At 40.2% G+C, this 14,080-nt stretch overlaps 1 protein-coding gene across 1 annotated transcript in view; it reads left to right on the top strand.

Moving 5' to 3' along the window:
* The first annotated feature begins 3,923 nt into the window (after positions 1–3,923).
* GTDC1 (glycosyltransferase like domain containing 1) overlaps positions 3,924–14,080 on the top strand; it is a 352,060-nt gene continuing 341,903 nt past the window's right edge. The window contains exon 1 of the mRNA XM_054699706.1: positions 3,924–3,933. The gene's annotated coding sequence lies outside the window, so the exon portion shown is untranslated. The remainder of the gene's footprint in view (positions 3,934–14,080) is intronic.

Here is a 14,080-nt window from a genome sequence, read left to right as displayed (position 1 = left end):
ACCTATCAGGTGGCAATAATGGAACTAGAAATACATCTGTCTTAGTGTGTCTCTACTGTTAGAATCTCCTGTTATCCCAGGGATAAAGGGGAACATTCTCTGCATTTAGAGCAGGGAGTCATTGATGTGACCAATTTTTGACTCAGAAAAACATATAAAATACGTCTCTATGGTATAAGTTTGTTTTCCTTTCAATCTAGTGACAAAAAAAATTAGACCTGACTGGGAAGGTTAAATGGATTTAAATATCTAATAGTATCTCAAATATAAATGATCTTAAAAGGTAAATGAAATGCACATATGCTTTGTATATTTTTTGTTGTGCTGATTCTTACAGTCAAAAATCACTGCTTCCATTTCCTCACTTTCCACCCTGCCGTATGGAAACTCCCCGAGAGTTCACACCTGAAATCTTTGTTGTTAATATACCATCATTTTCTTTCTTTGAATTTTATTTTATTCAGTTAATATTGATTTAAAACACTATATGTGATTCAGAGCCATAGTATCATGCCTCTTTAGATGTATATCACCAGCGACTCCCACCACCAAGGTACCCACAGTCCCCCACCACAGTCCAATGGCCCCCCTTCAGACTTTCACACATTGTTCTTCACTTCCTCTGGTACCCTTAATTTTACTGAAAGATTTCTAGGGTTTGTTATTGGTTTGGTTTTGACAGGCCCCTTGTTTTAATTCTCTATAGTCAACATATGAGTGAGACCATGGAACACTGTATACCATTTCTTTCTTAATACTTACTCTCTTTGACCTTTTTGCTGCACTTCACACTGTGGGCTTCCCTAAACAACACCACCTACCAGTTGTCATAAACACCCAATACTTGATTACCTTGACATTTTTGTCTTCCTTGCCAATCTTGCCACCCACCATTTTCTACCTCACATCACCTCTTGCCTGGATTATCATTCAGGCCTCCGTCTGGTCATCCAGGTTTAAATCTCTCCCTTCTCTAATCCAGAATACCAGGAGGACTAATCTAAATATACATACCATGACCTATCTTAAAAATCCCTTCTTACCTACAAATCCACTTACCTTCCTTGTTTCACCTCCTTCACTACCCTCCTCTTTACATTCCAGAAACACTTGACTTTTTCCAATCTCAAACATACTAAGCTTGACACCTCCCTGGGGCTCTGCACCAGTTTACTGCATCTCAACTGCTCTTCTCTGGAGCATCCTAAGATTGATCATTTCTATCAGTCAAGTCATGTCTCAAATGCTCCTCAGAAAGTCTACCCTACTCTCCAGACATTCATTTTGACACACACTCACAACGTTCTTCTGAATGTTTATTACTATTTGATAGCTCTTTCTCCAAAATGGAATACATGCTCCATGAAAGCAGGAGCTTTTTCTTTTACTGATTTACCTTCAGAACCCAGATCAGTGCCTGAAGATGAAGGAAAATTTGTTGAATGCTAAACACTATAGATTGCATTATTTTTAATCCATTCAACCTTATTATCCAGCTATTTCTATGTAAACACATTTTACAGTTCACACAGGCTGTTCTCAGTGTCTATGGAAATTATTATGTCATGTGTATTGGCTGTTTTTCTCCAACTAGATTGCAAGTTTCTGAAAGGCAGAGACCCTTTTCATACTTTTCTAGTCCTCCCGGCCTGGCAGAGTGCTAAGCAGCATTCGGTTCATATTTAACAAACAAGTATTGATTTATTTCCGACTGTAACATTATATACTGCACCACTGAGCACTTTTACATCAGTAGGTCTGAAACGGAAATAAAAATAGGTCGACCATAAAACACCAGCACAGGATCCATGACAGGGTGAGAGCTTTTTTACCTTCTAATTCAATTTAGAAGAGAAAGTTTTCTGGAATGAGGACATGAGAAACAGCATAGTGTGCCTTGGGAAAATGTCTATCAGTTGAGAGGCTATATCTTTAGAGTGCTTATCATCTTCCAACTCTAAGGTGCCAAGGTGAATGTATACTGTTGCTGATTCTGTCACAATCCTAAAGACATTTTAGACTTTTACTATTCTTTGATCACTATAAATACTCACTGAACCCAAGCCTTTTCCTTAGTAGTATTTATATTTAACATTTTTAAAATTTCACCTGTTACTTCAGAACCTGACAGGGTTATGGTCTCCTAGCTTGTCCTAACCCCCCCCCCCCGACCCGCCATGCCAAATCCTTCCAGAATGATCCATCACATCAAGTCTAAATTTTTCAGGCTCAAATTCAGGACCTCTATCAATTGTTCTATCCTACCACCTCAGCTTGGTTTTCTATTGTTCCTAAAATGAACCTCATGTTTTAATTCATCTGATCTAACTTTCCCCTGTTCTTGGCTTGCTCATTTTCTTCTTAATGTGTTTGTTCAGTTTCCTTCACCTAAACCAATCCAAATTCTACATTTCCTTTTTTGTCCTTTGAGAAGTCTTCCCTTAATTTCCATTGATAGCTTCCAGCTTAAGATCTTGAATTTACAACTGAGTCCTTGATTATTAATGAGTTGTTTATCATTTTGTGTTTCATATTTTACCTCCCTAGTAATGTTGTAATTTTATTGACCTTGGGGACTTCATAATTCTTACAATTGTGCATAGCTCTTGGCACCTCCTAGGATGAATGTGTTTGCTTGGGACATGGCTTCAGAAGGCTGGCCAGAACTGCCTGTGTTACAAAGATGAACCCAGATTGGATGAGATGGAGCTTGTGCATTAGGGATCCTTGAAGCCAGTGGGATGGAATAGCAGCCATACCTTCTTGTTAATGCCAAGTTCAGCTTTATACATCACTCATACTATGCAAGCAAAGCTGCAGTCAAAGAACTCTGATGGAGAATAGCTTTGTGTAACTCATAACTATAAGCCAGATGCTTGCAGGTATGCAGATGTTGAGTTTGAATCCTGGCTTAGTTTCCAATTAATCTGGATAATATTAGACAAGCAATTTACCCTCTCTGGGCTTCAATTCTTCCTCTGTAAATTAAAAGGCTTAGATTCCAGATGATATTAAAGACCAGATAATTCATCATAAAATTTCATGGCTGTATATCCAAAGCAATTGAATGGCAGCCTAGCCTTTGGACTTCTCCATCCGTGAAGGAATTTACCAGTTTCATATGTAGTTAGGAACCCTCACTTTATGTTTTTGGCATTTGCCAAAAACTTTTCTGTTTCCCAATTTGTGTTAAAGTGGATGGACAGATGGTTTATTGGGCTTTCAAATGCTTGTAATGCTGTTGTTCAATTCAACAATCGTTTTAAACTTTGAAGATCCACGTAGAGCCTGGATTTTGTTTAGAATGGAAGATTTAACTCTTCGACTCAAGAATAATGTTTACTCAGATAATTTAAAATGACCTGTGGATTTAATTCCAAAATCCTAATCAGTTTCCTTTAATTTAGTGTTTCTTAACTCATTTTCACATCCCAGGTTAACTCTCCTAAGTAGCAGCTTTAAAAAATGAAGTTACCAGAACTCCAGTGACATGTGCATGCTTCGCCTTCATCTGACTCATTTAATCCACAAACTCCTTCCACATACACAATCCTCTAATTCAGAATCACAGAATTTTAAAGGTTTTGAAGAGGAATTTTTTTTTTTCCCATTTTACAGGTAAAAAACCAAGAAATTTGAAAAGTCCTGGTCCTCTTCCTACTGCGTATTGTATAAATGAAAGCAGCAAAGTGAGTTCAGGTTCCAGGGGGAAAACATACCAGATTGATTGTGAGCCGCAGTAGAAAATTTCATTCCAAGATTTGTGATTAATACATTATCCATAAAACATAGAACTAACTAGGCAACCAACGATGGCCACCACTGCGGTCGCTTTGCTGTGATTTTCAATTTCTCGCGAACAAGCAATTGTTGACCCCTCAAACTGAACCCGAAGTGTGTTGGGGGGTGTCAGCACCGGAAGGACGCGCACATGTAGGTAAAGGCGAGCGAGCCCGCACGGAGGGACCGGAGTGGGGGGGGCGAAGACTAAGGCACGTTGGCGAGGCAGGCGCTAAAGAGGTGCGAGCAGAACAGCGGGGAGCGGTGGCGGGGAAAAAGCCGGGGTACGCGCCGGGGCCCCCAGGCGCCGCTAGGCTGGCGAGAGGACCCGGCTCGCGAGGGAAGGGGCCGGCGGGAAAACTGCAGAAGGAAGCCGGGGCCGCCCCAGCGAGCAGCGAAGACCTCCCAAAAGCAGAGAGAGGGGCCAATGCGCGCTCAGAACGAGACTCTGGGTTCGGGGAGAGGCTACAAAAAAGGGGTGGACGGGGGTGCCGCCGAGAGACGGGCAAGGGCGCTCGGGGAGGTGGGCCGCGCAGCGGGGCTCGTGGGCCCTGGGCAGGTGCGGGGGCGCCGGGGCGGCGGGCGGAGGCGGCGCGCGTCGCGCGTCGCGCGACTTGAGCGCAACAGCGGCCGCCGAGGCGCGGACCCCAGGGCCGCCGCGTCCGGGTCGCGCGGGGGCGGAGCCTGGAGCGCGGGGGCGGGACAAAGGGCGGGGCTTGGCCCTGACGCACCCCGAGGCCGCGGCGGCCGCGGGCCGGGTGGGGCGGTGGCGGCCGCGGGGGAGGGGCCCGGCGTCAGCGCGTCGCCGGCTGGGCCGCGCCGGTGGCCAGGAGGGAGAGCCGAGGAGGAGGAGGAGGAGGAGGAGGAGGAGGAGGAGGAGGTGAGTAGGCTCCCGACTGGGGAGCCGCGCGGGCTGGCGGGGAGGCGGGCAGCGCGGCCCCTCCCCTCCCCTCCCCGGCGCCCGCCTCGCGGGGCCGCGCGGCACGGAGTTCCCAGAGGGGCCGCGGCGGCGTCGGCGGCGGCGCGGGGCGCGCGGGGCGCCGGGGGGCGGAGCCGAGGCCGCGCGCTTCCCGGGCGCACGCGCTGCGCTCCCTGCGCCGGGTCCGGGCCGCGCTCGGAGCGGGCGCCCGGCCGCTGCGTGTCTGCCCTCGGGCGCGCGGGCCGTTTTCTGGTTGCCTTTTCTCGGCTTCTGCGCGCCGTGCAGGCCCGTCGCGCCGCCGCCGCCTCGAGCGACCGCAGCGGGGAGAGGGGGCGCGTCACCCCCACGCCGGCAGCCCGGCGGGGCCTCCTCGCCGACCCGGAGGCGGCCGGACCCCGGGCCCCGCGCGCCCCCCCGAGCCTTCCGGCCGCGCACCTTCGCGCCCGGCCGCTGGGTCGCCTCCACCTTGCTGATGTCTCCCTCCCCGGGGTTAGCAGAGACCCACGCCTCCCCCGCAGGCCCTCGCGGGAGCATCCAGTAGAAACTTATTTTGATCGGGATCCAGATCCTCAGTTGGGGTGGAAAGGGTCTTTGCAGTTCAATTTGGAAATCCAACTTTGCATCAAGTTGCAATGAGAGAGTCGTTTAACCTTTAGTCCGAGGGCTCCCCCTCCCCCCCACCCTTTCTGGTAAATATAACTTTCAGTATGTTCTGAGAACTGTATTGCTTTAGGTGATTTTTGAGATTATTCTTAAATTAGCGCCTTGAGGCAGTGCGATGGGAGGTTCAAAGCGAAGGCTTTGCACTTTTTCCTTTACCTGTACCAGTTTGAAATGGAAAAGGTGAATTGACGGTGATTTTCCACACGAGGTGGGTTTCAGAATGCAGCTCCGAGGCAGCCCCAAGCCGGCCGTGGCTCGCTTTGGTTTTTTGGTGCTGCCCCTAAAGTTTGTTTTAAAGCTCAGGAGAGTGGTCAGGTAGGGAAGCTGCTGTAAAGTTCAGTGTCATTGAGTAGAGTCAGTTCGTTGGATTCTATTAACCTCTTTCATCTCAAGTCAAAGCATGGCAGGAGTTTCATGTAGGGACCCACATCCCAAGTACAATATTGAATTTAATTAGTGCATTCCAGGTGTGATGTAGACTAGATTCTTCTCGGCTCCTTTTCTTTTTACTATACGTTTTCTTTAGGAGCTTGTATTTAATAAAACAATTTTAGTACAGAGGGTTGAAGGAGTACCTTTTGAATCAATAGGTAAAATCTGAACCATGGTTTTGAAATAAAGTAAGGAAAGGGTGAGTTTTACAGTATTAGTTTGAGACAGCATTATCAATTTGATGGCTTCTTTACTCCCGATTTGACATTTTAATCTTAGGGGTCACAGAAGTACAGAATTTTCTATTTGTAGGAGACTATAGCAGTGTAATCCAACCCCATTATTTAGAAATTAAAGTTTCTTGAGGGGACTTAACAGGAACTGAATCGAACTATTAGAATTAACTAAACACTTAAGTAGATAAATTAGACCTCTCCAATGGTTGGTCTTGTACCACAATTTGCTTTGATCATGATATCTTTAATAGAACCGCGTAGTAACTATATATATTTTTTGATGGACTCACACAGTATGTGACCTTTAACTAATTACTAAATTTTCTTTTCCCCCCTTTGTCTTAGTTTGTGATTTGTGATTCTATACAAATGATACAAATTATAGTTAGACTTGTTTACATTCTGTCAGTTGAAACAGCACTTTCCAGTTTGTTTGAAATTTGTTATTATTTTCACTCCAAGAATGTTTATTCATTTTCTTGATTGAGATAGTAGTCTGACAATCCCAGGAGATTGGCATTTCAAGGGTCTTAGAGTTATGGTGTATTTAACCTTGATATTAGGAAGACAGGTCTTGCACCTATGTGGTAATCGAATTCTAGCCTCCCCAGCATCATTCTCAGTGGGCCTCAAATTCAAAAGTCCTGAAGATCTTCCTGGGGCAAGGTGAATCCTTTGCACTTCCCATACCGCAGTGTTTAATATAGCCATTTATAAATACTTCTTGGTTTGTGTGTGGCTTCCTGGTCTGTCGTATTCATGTGTGAATGTCCAATGTGAAGTGTAGTGGGTATTGTATAAAGTCTTACTGTCTTGTTGGGCTTCATCAATTTAAGAAAGGACCAGAGTGCCTGGAAGTCATGAATCATGAAGTCGTGAACTTGAAATAAATCATTTCCGTTTTCATATTGAATCAGATACTCTTGTTAGGCTGAATTCCAGTATTGAAAGAGGTTGCAGGTATCAACTATTTTAGAAAAATTTGGGAATCTGGGAAAGAAACTTAAGAAGAATTTTATTCTTTCGTGTATGTTACTCTGAAAGTGGAAAAGGACACAATTATTTTTTTTTGATATAATACCTCAATTTAGGGAAATTATTATTTTTTTCTTAAGATTTATTTATGCATCCAAGAACTGGGATGTAGATCAGAGGTGCTTGGGGGAGAGGTGAGAGGATTCACCAGAGAGAGTGGGGAGCAGAACAGCCATCTCTACTGAAATGCACTGCTGAGGGGAGCAGTGGATGAGACAGGAGGCCTGGGATCAAACTCAGGCCTAAGTGGCTGGCCATAACTTGATTGTGCTGTGTCTTTAACCCCTGTGCCACCAGGGAGACCCAGTTTAGGTAAATTAATATGACTTTTCCATTTGGAGTGAAATTTGACAACCATGAATTGGGTGACCCTGTAATTTAGGCCATGTTTCAAAATCTTGGTTTCACCTTATAAGGATGTATTTTTCAGCATATAGATCTTGGTAAGGGAAAAAAGTTCAAAGCTTAGTCTTCCTTAGCACATTACCCTGAAATGATATTTTAAAAAGTTTTAGGTTCTATTGAAATGTGTTACTTTATGTTGGTGATTCTTATAGAAAAACCAGTGTATTTTTATTTGTTTGTTAAGCTAAGCTAATCTCCTTTTCTTTAAAAAATCATCAGGGTGTGTTTTGTTTATTAAAACTTTTTTTCTGAAGAAACTTTTCAAGCATTTCTTTTGGAAAGTACCACTACTCAACCTTTGAATAGACTGGGCAGTTAATGTTTGGGCAAGGACAAGGCCACTTCCATAGTGTCTCTTACTTGGATATGTAGAGTCATGTAAGTAATAGCCTTCACAGGGAAAACGTCTTTGGATTACATCCATTTTTTTTTTCCTATTGACACTATTACTAAAAATACTTATATAGCAGAGTAGGATGATTTTGAATTTGTAGGGAGCAAATCATTACACATCTGTCTTTGCTGATTCTTTTTTCACTTCTGGTCTATTTATTGCCACGTATGTCTCCTACCAGTTCTAGAATTGATTTCTAAGACTGAGAGATATGGTAAGATTCCCATCCCTTTCAGGAGGTGGTAACTGACATTGTCGTGGCCTTAGTAACCATTGCTCATAGTGTTATGGTGTCTCACTGTGTCCTTCTTCAATCACCGCAGAACTTGTGGTATTCTGTACTAGATGCCCGCTCATCAGATTGACCCCGAAGGTCAAACAAGAGTTGGCTATTACATTTAAGCTCTTGACTATAATTTGAGTCCTTTATGAAAGTCAACTTTGTGTTTGCATTAGGGACTCTAGGATACCCTGGATTCATCTAGTCCTTAACTAGATCCTTTCACTGACTACCCTGCAACAGGATTTTCTATCTTTTCTAGATATGAATCATTTAATGACTGATTTTTATCCAATTTCAGTGGTAGATAATTATTCTAACTTTTATCCAATTTCAGTGGTAGCTAATTAGTCTACCTTTATATTCTCCCAGATTTGAGCTTTCTTCTGACCTAGTGTCTTGTACTTTCACATAGCATGTTTGTTTACTATCTCTCTTTCCTCTAGAAAATATGTTCCCTGAGTGTTGGGACCGAATCTGCACCGTTCCTGGTGGTGTCCTCAGCACTCAGTACAGTGTCTTGTGCATAACAGGTGATAAATAAGTATTGATTAGATATAAATTCATTCCAACAGTAAGTCACTTATCAGCATGGGAAACCAATTTTTATATAGAAATTTAAAACTCGTACAGGAAACTTAGACATTTATTGCTGTTGTTAGTACTAGAGGGTTTGTGTGTTTTAAACTATAAGCATATTCAAATTAAAAAGCGTATCAATGGGATATTACTCAGCAATCAAAAAAGATAAACTCATGCAATTTGCAGCAGCATGGATGGAGCTGGAAGGGATCATGCTCAGTGAAATAAGCCAGAAAAAAAAAATACCGGATGGTCTCACACATAGCAGGAATTTAGAAAACCTAAATAAGGGACCAGGAAAAAGACTAATTGCAATAAAGTAAAAATCAAAATCAACAAGCAACTATAGATCAGAGACACACTACAGTGCAGGGCAGGCGGGGAGGAGAAGAGGGATTAGAGTCAGAAAAAGGGGGTGGGAATTGTATGGGGAGTATAACCAAAATGAAAATGCATACATTATGCAAAAATGAAAAATGTTGTAAGAATTATATAAAATAAAATAATTCATAAAAAAATTGTATCATCAGTCATCTGGCTAAGCACTTATTTAAGAAGAAAATATATTGTCAGTTATTGCACATTTCAGTTTATCTTGAGTTTGATTAATATATTATTTTATATTTCTTACACATAGTTTTATGACACTATAAAGAAGAGAGTTTAATGGTCCTATTTTTGTTCATTAGTAATTATATACTAAAGAGCAAATTCTCATTAAAAGGCCCTTAAATGCATGCTCATAAAAAAGAGAGACTTATTTGATTATGTTCTCCATACAATCCCAGTTATTGTATTGAGACAAGTCATCAAACTCTTTAGTAGTCTAAACCTTTAATTTGGTTTCAGAACAGTAGTCATGTATTGAACACCCAAATTACCATGTCTTTAACAAGTAATGCACACACTCTGTATTAAAAAGGTAATGACCATAACTTTTGTAGAATTTCTTGTGCTAATTTTTAAAAGAGGACTTTTGAACTAAATTTCCCGTGAAGGCCAAAATCTCATACTTTTAATGATAGTGGAGTTTATGTGTATGTGTGGAGAGGAGGGGTTGGTAATTTTTGTAGTGGTATTTTTAAGTGGACAGTTTACTACTTATGTTGAGGTAAAACACTTTTCAACTCTAAAAGGAAAACTTCAATTATCTGTATGAAATGAGGTACATGAAATTAATTCAGATAAGTGGGGGAATCCTTAGTATAAATGATGCATTTCAAGGGACATGACCTCAATCTTGATTATTTTTCCTTCTATATATCTGTCAGCTGCTTTTACATCACTAGATTGTGATTCATTTTGGTCATGCCTGGGAATCATCCATGGGAGGTGGTAAAGTTTGCTCTGTAGTTTTTTTTTGGTTTGGTTTTTTTTTTTTTTTTTTTTTTTTAACTTTGCCACAGAGGGAATCCAGCCTGGGGTATTCTATGACAAGTATAATTGCTCATCTCTAGCCTGTACTGCCTGCCCTTTTAGGTGGTACACCACAGCCTTCCATTTTGTAACCTTCCTGTCAGATGTGTGTGTGGGCTTCTTGAGAATATAATTTGTTTGAAATGAAAGTCACACTCCTCTACCTAATCTCAAGATGTTTATACTGCTAAAAGTTGAGTTGCAACAAGTTATAATGGTGAATGAAGCTGGATAAACCTTGATGCCTTTTCTGTCCTCTGGAGGTTTGATATTAAGCAGCATCTTGTAATATAGGTCATAAAACAGGCATTGGGGATAAATGTCATAGATCTTAACCTGATATGAAAATTTTCCCGACTGATTGGAGTTTAGGAAAGTTTTAGGAAAATGATTTCTGCTGCCCTTAATTAAGGTTGGTAGCAGTCCTGGGCTGAAAGCTCTTGTGAAATCTGTAGATAACCCATGTAGCTGTGATGACATTTTACTCTGAACTTTTTTGTTTTGTTTTCAAATGGAGGCAGGCTTGTCTAGCAACAGAGGTGTGCACTTTCGGATACCATTGTGAATGAATTTTACTTCTTTCTCCAATATTAACTATACATGCTTTATTTAACGGATCCGAAAACATGGCTTTTTGTTTTCAACATGCACCAGCTTCTTTTTCACCTCTTGATCTTTGAGATACAAGATGACTCATATCTTGATTACCTTGGGCTGAGTGGATATGATACCAGTAGATTCTGCATGCAGACCTTGTGAACAATTCCTAGGTCATTGCCTGAGACCTTAAATATGCAGGCAGTGTGACTGAAGAGTTTACACTTTAGGATCAGTTCTGACTCTGTTCCATCTATGAAACCCATGTTTTTGGAGGAAGTCAGTTACTTCTCTGGGTTTCAGTTTCTTAATCTATAATTTGGGGATAATATCACCTGGGTTCATTGAGTGTTTTTTAAAGAGTAATCATAGATTTGTTGTCATATACAGATACGTGTTTAATAATGTGAATTAATGAATCATCTGTCTACATCATAGACTATTTTAAAAGGAAGTAGGTTTGGTTCCACTGAAGACAGATAAACCAAAATGCTACAAATCTTTTCCAATAGAGGTCTTGTCTAGTTGACTCTTTAAGCTCTTTAAGACTCTTATTATCTTCAAACTATTTGTATACAAAGGGTATTCTGATGTGCGGTATGGGGAGTTGGAATATGTAGTATACTCTTTGTAATAAAACAGACTTGGATTTTTGTATATAGATGACCCAACAATTGGGTAACATTGGGCAGGATAATTGTTCATTCAAAGTCTTCATTTGTAAAATGGGTATAAAAGCGTAAAGAATAAGCTTGGGTAAAAGAGGTTAATGAAGAGGTTGTAAAGGCTTAAGAGTTGAAGTATGCAAAATACTTAGTATGTCGGAATCCCTAAGAACTAAATTTATCATTGTGATCTTGGACTAGTGATTTCCCCCTCTCCACCTCAGATTTCCTTTCCTGTAGCATGTTGCATTTAACTTTACCTAACTAACAGTTATTCTAAGAACACATGACATATATTTGTAAGTGCTCACTAAATGTTAACTGCTATTGTTATTTATATTTTTATTAACTCAGTTTCAGAACAAACTGAATCAACCTTGAGTTAAAATGAAAATAGTCATACAAATATTTTTTCTGTTGGGGGATATTTGCTGTGGATATGGGGATGATAACTTATCATTCATAGCATTCAGTATTTCTTCAAGACATTAGCTCCCAAACTGTGGTGTACAGCAATTTGCCCTAGTGGTACAAAAGAAATGGTGGATAAAACTGTGCTCACTTAGTGGACATTGAATGGCAGTGGCACCAACTCCCACTGCCGTGTATTCACAATAAAAGAAAACAACAACAAAAAACCACACAGAAAGGCAATTTCGCATAAGAATGTCTTTGATGAAACAGTAAAAATTTCACTAAGTCTTGATCTTTGAATACATTTTGTATTAATATTCAGCGTGATGAGATAGAAGATAAACAGAAAGCATTTCTGCATATCCAGAGTACTTTGCTTGTCTCAAGGAAAACCTTATGCATGTTTTTGAGTTGCCACCCGAACTGCCAGTATTTTGCATGAAACATTGTTTTTACTTGAACACCTACCAGACAGACAATGGTTATTTAGACTTCGATGTTTGGCAGTTATTTTCTTGAAAGTGAACCAAGTGAGCCTGTTACTTCAGGGAAAACAATTGACAGTATTTATTGCCAATGATAAAATTTGAACTTTTAAATGAAAATTAAAATTTTTGAAAACTTTTATCACCTGCTGTGCTCTTGTCAGCTTCCTAATACTTAAAGATTTTTCTGATGAGCTGGATGGTGGTATTAGTCATGTGAGTTTTTGCTGTGGTGTTAATTAAATATGCCAAAATTTGGAATATTTATATCACTCAGTGTACCAGTATTTTCAAAGTGATCAATGTTATAAAATTATGGGTAAAGATCCTTATAAAAAGCGTTTAGCAAAATACAGGAAGTTAGTGTGAATTAGATTAGAAATTACAACCCGAATGCTCCTCCTTGTCAAGTTTTAGTTTAGTATCAAAGAAGAACAACCACAATTATTTGGAAAGATTGTTGATATTAATATGTACTTCCTTTTTTTTCATTAGCTGTGTGAGGCTATTTGTTTTCATATACAATGTAATATAGTTTCAAAACAGTGTAACACAACAGATACATGTAGAAGCAGATATGAGAATCCAACTGACTTGTGTTGTTAGACATGAAAGACATTTGTAAAACTGCCATTTTTGCCACTATGCTTTTTGATTTAGGAAAGTAATTTTTCACAAAACTAACAAAATGACAAATGTCATTTGCTATATTAAATGTTACTAAATTTTTTAAATGAATTAATAAATTCTTAAAATGTTCTCGTTTAACTTCTAATATGGTGAATACTGATAATTATAACTGGGAGTTCTCAATTTTTAGTAATTTATATTTTAATTGTGGCAACATTAGGATCCTCTCTATTAGCTATGTAGTTTTCAATTTTTGTGAACACAAAGAAATCATGATACTAAAATTTTGAGAACCTTTTCTTTAAAGGAAGAGGCTAGATTGATCAAATAAGTAAAAATTCTTGTTAGTAATCCTTTGGAATATGGACTATCTGCCTGTAGTTTCTTCTCTTAGATGTAAGGGCATCTTACTGGACTTCATATCATTCCCCACATTTGCAGATGGCTTATAAATTCTCATTTTTATTTAAGGCTGATGCTACCTGTATGGTTGCTACCTAGAATTGCGATATGGTTAATGGTCATTCCAGTCAGTCTATACATTATTGATACCTTTTTTTTTTTTGGTTGTGAGCTATTCATGCAGTTTTTGAAGCTGCTCATCATGGCAAGCTGCTTCAGGGTTGTAGTGAAATTCACTTTGCTGAAAATAAACTGTCATTTTTCCTTGAAATCTTTACAGTAGGCTTATTTGTCTGTTGTAAAGTCATCCTGACATTTTATAGCATTTTCTCAGTTGAGTTAGTCCACAGTTTTTCTGAATGTGTTTGTGAATTAGTTACTTGCAGCAATGCAATATGAATTATAGATGGGTTCTATAGTGCCAGTAATAGTATGGGCATACCTCCGTTGTATACTCTTAACATCTTCCTTTGGGGAATTATGTTTTGACTCCTATAAGTCTAGCCAAGTATGTTTCTCCATTGCACTCCATCAGTGCCAAGAAAGGCATCTTTACCCCTTAAAATGGAAAGAGGGTTGATAAAGCTTTCACAGAAATAGAGAGACATCCTGAAGCAATGCTCGAAAAGACAAGGTATCCTAGGCACCCCAAGTGGTAGAGAGTGGTAGATTTTACTGTCAGATGAAGCTGGTATAGAAACTTTGGGTTAACTAGTAATGATGGAGGGAGAAGAAGGAATGCTTC

This window comes from Talpa occidentalis, unplaced genomic scaffold (assembly GCF_014898055.3).
Source record: "Talpa occidentalis isolate TD23 unplaced genomic scaffold, MPIMG_talOcc4v2.1 talOcc4.3, whole genome shotgun sequence".
Classification (NCBI taxonomy): domain Eukaryota; kingdom Metazoa; phylum Chordata; class Mammalia; order Eulipotyphla; family Talpidae; genus Talpa; species Talpa occidentalis.
This window is presented reverse-complemented; position numbering and strand designations above follow the sequence as displayed.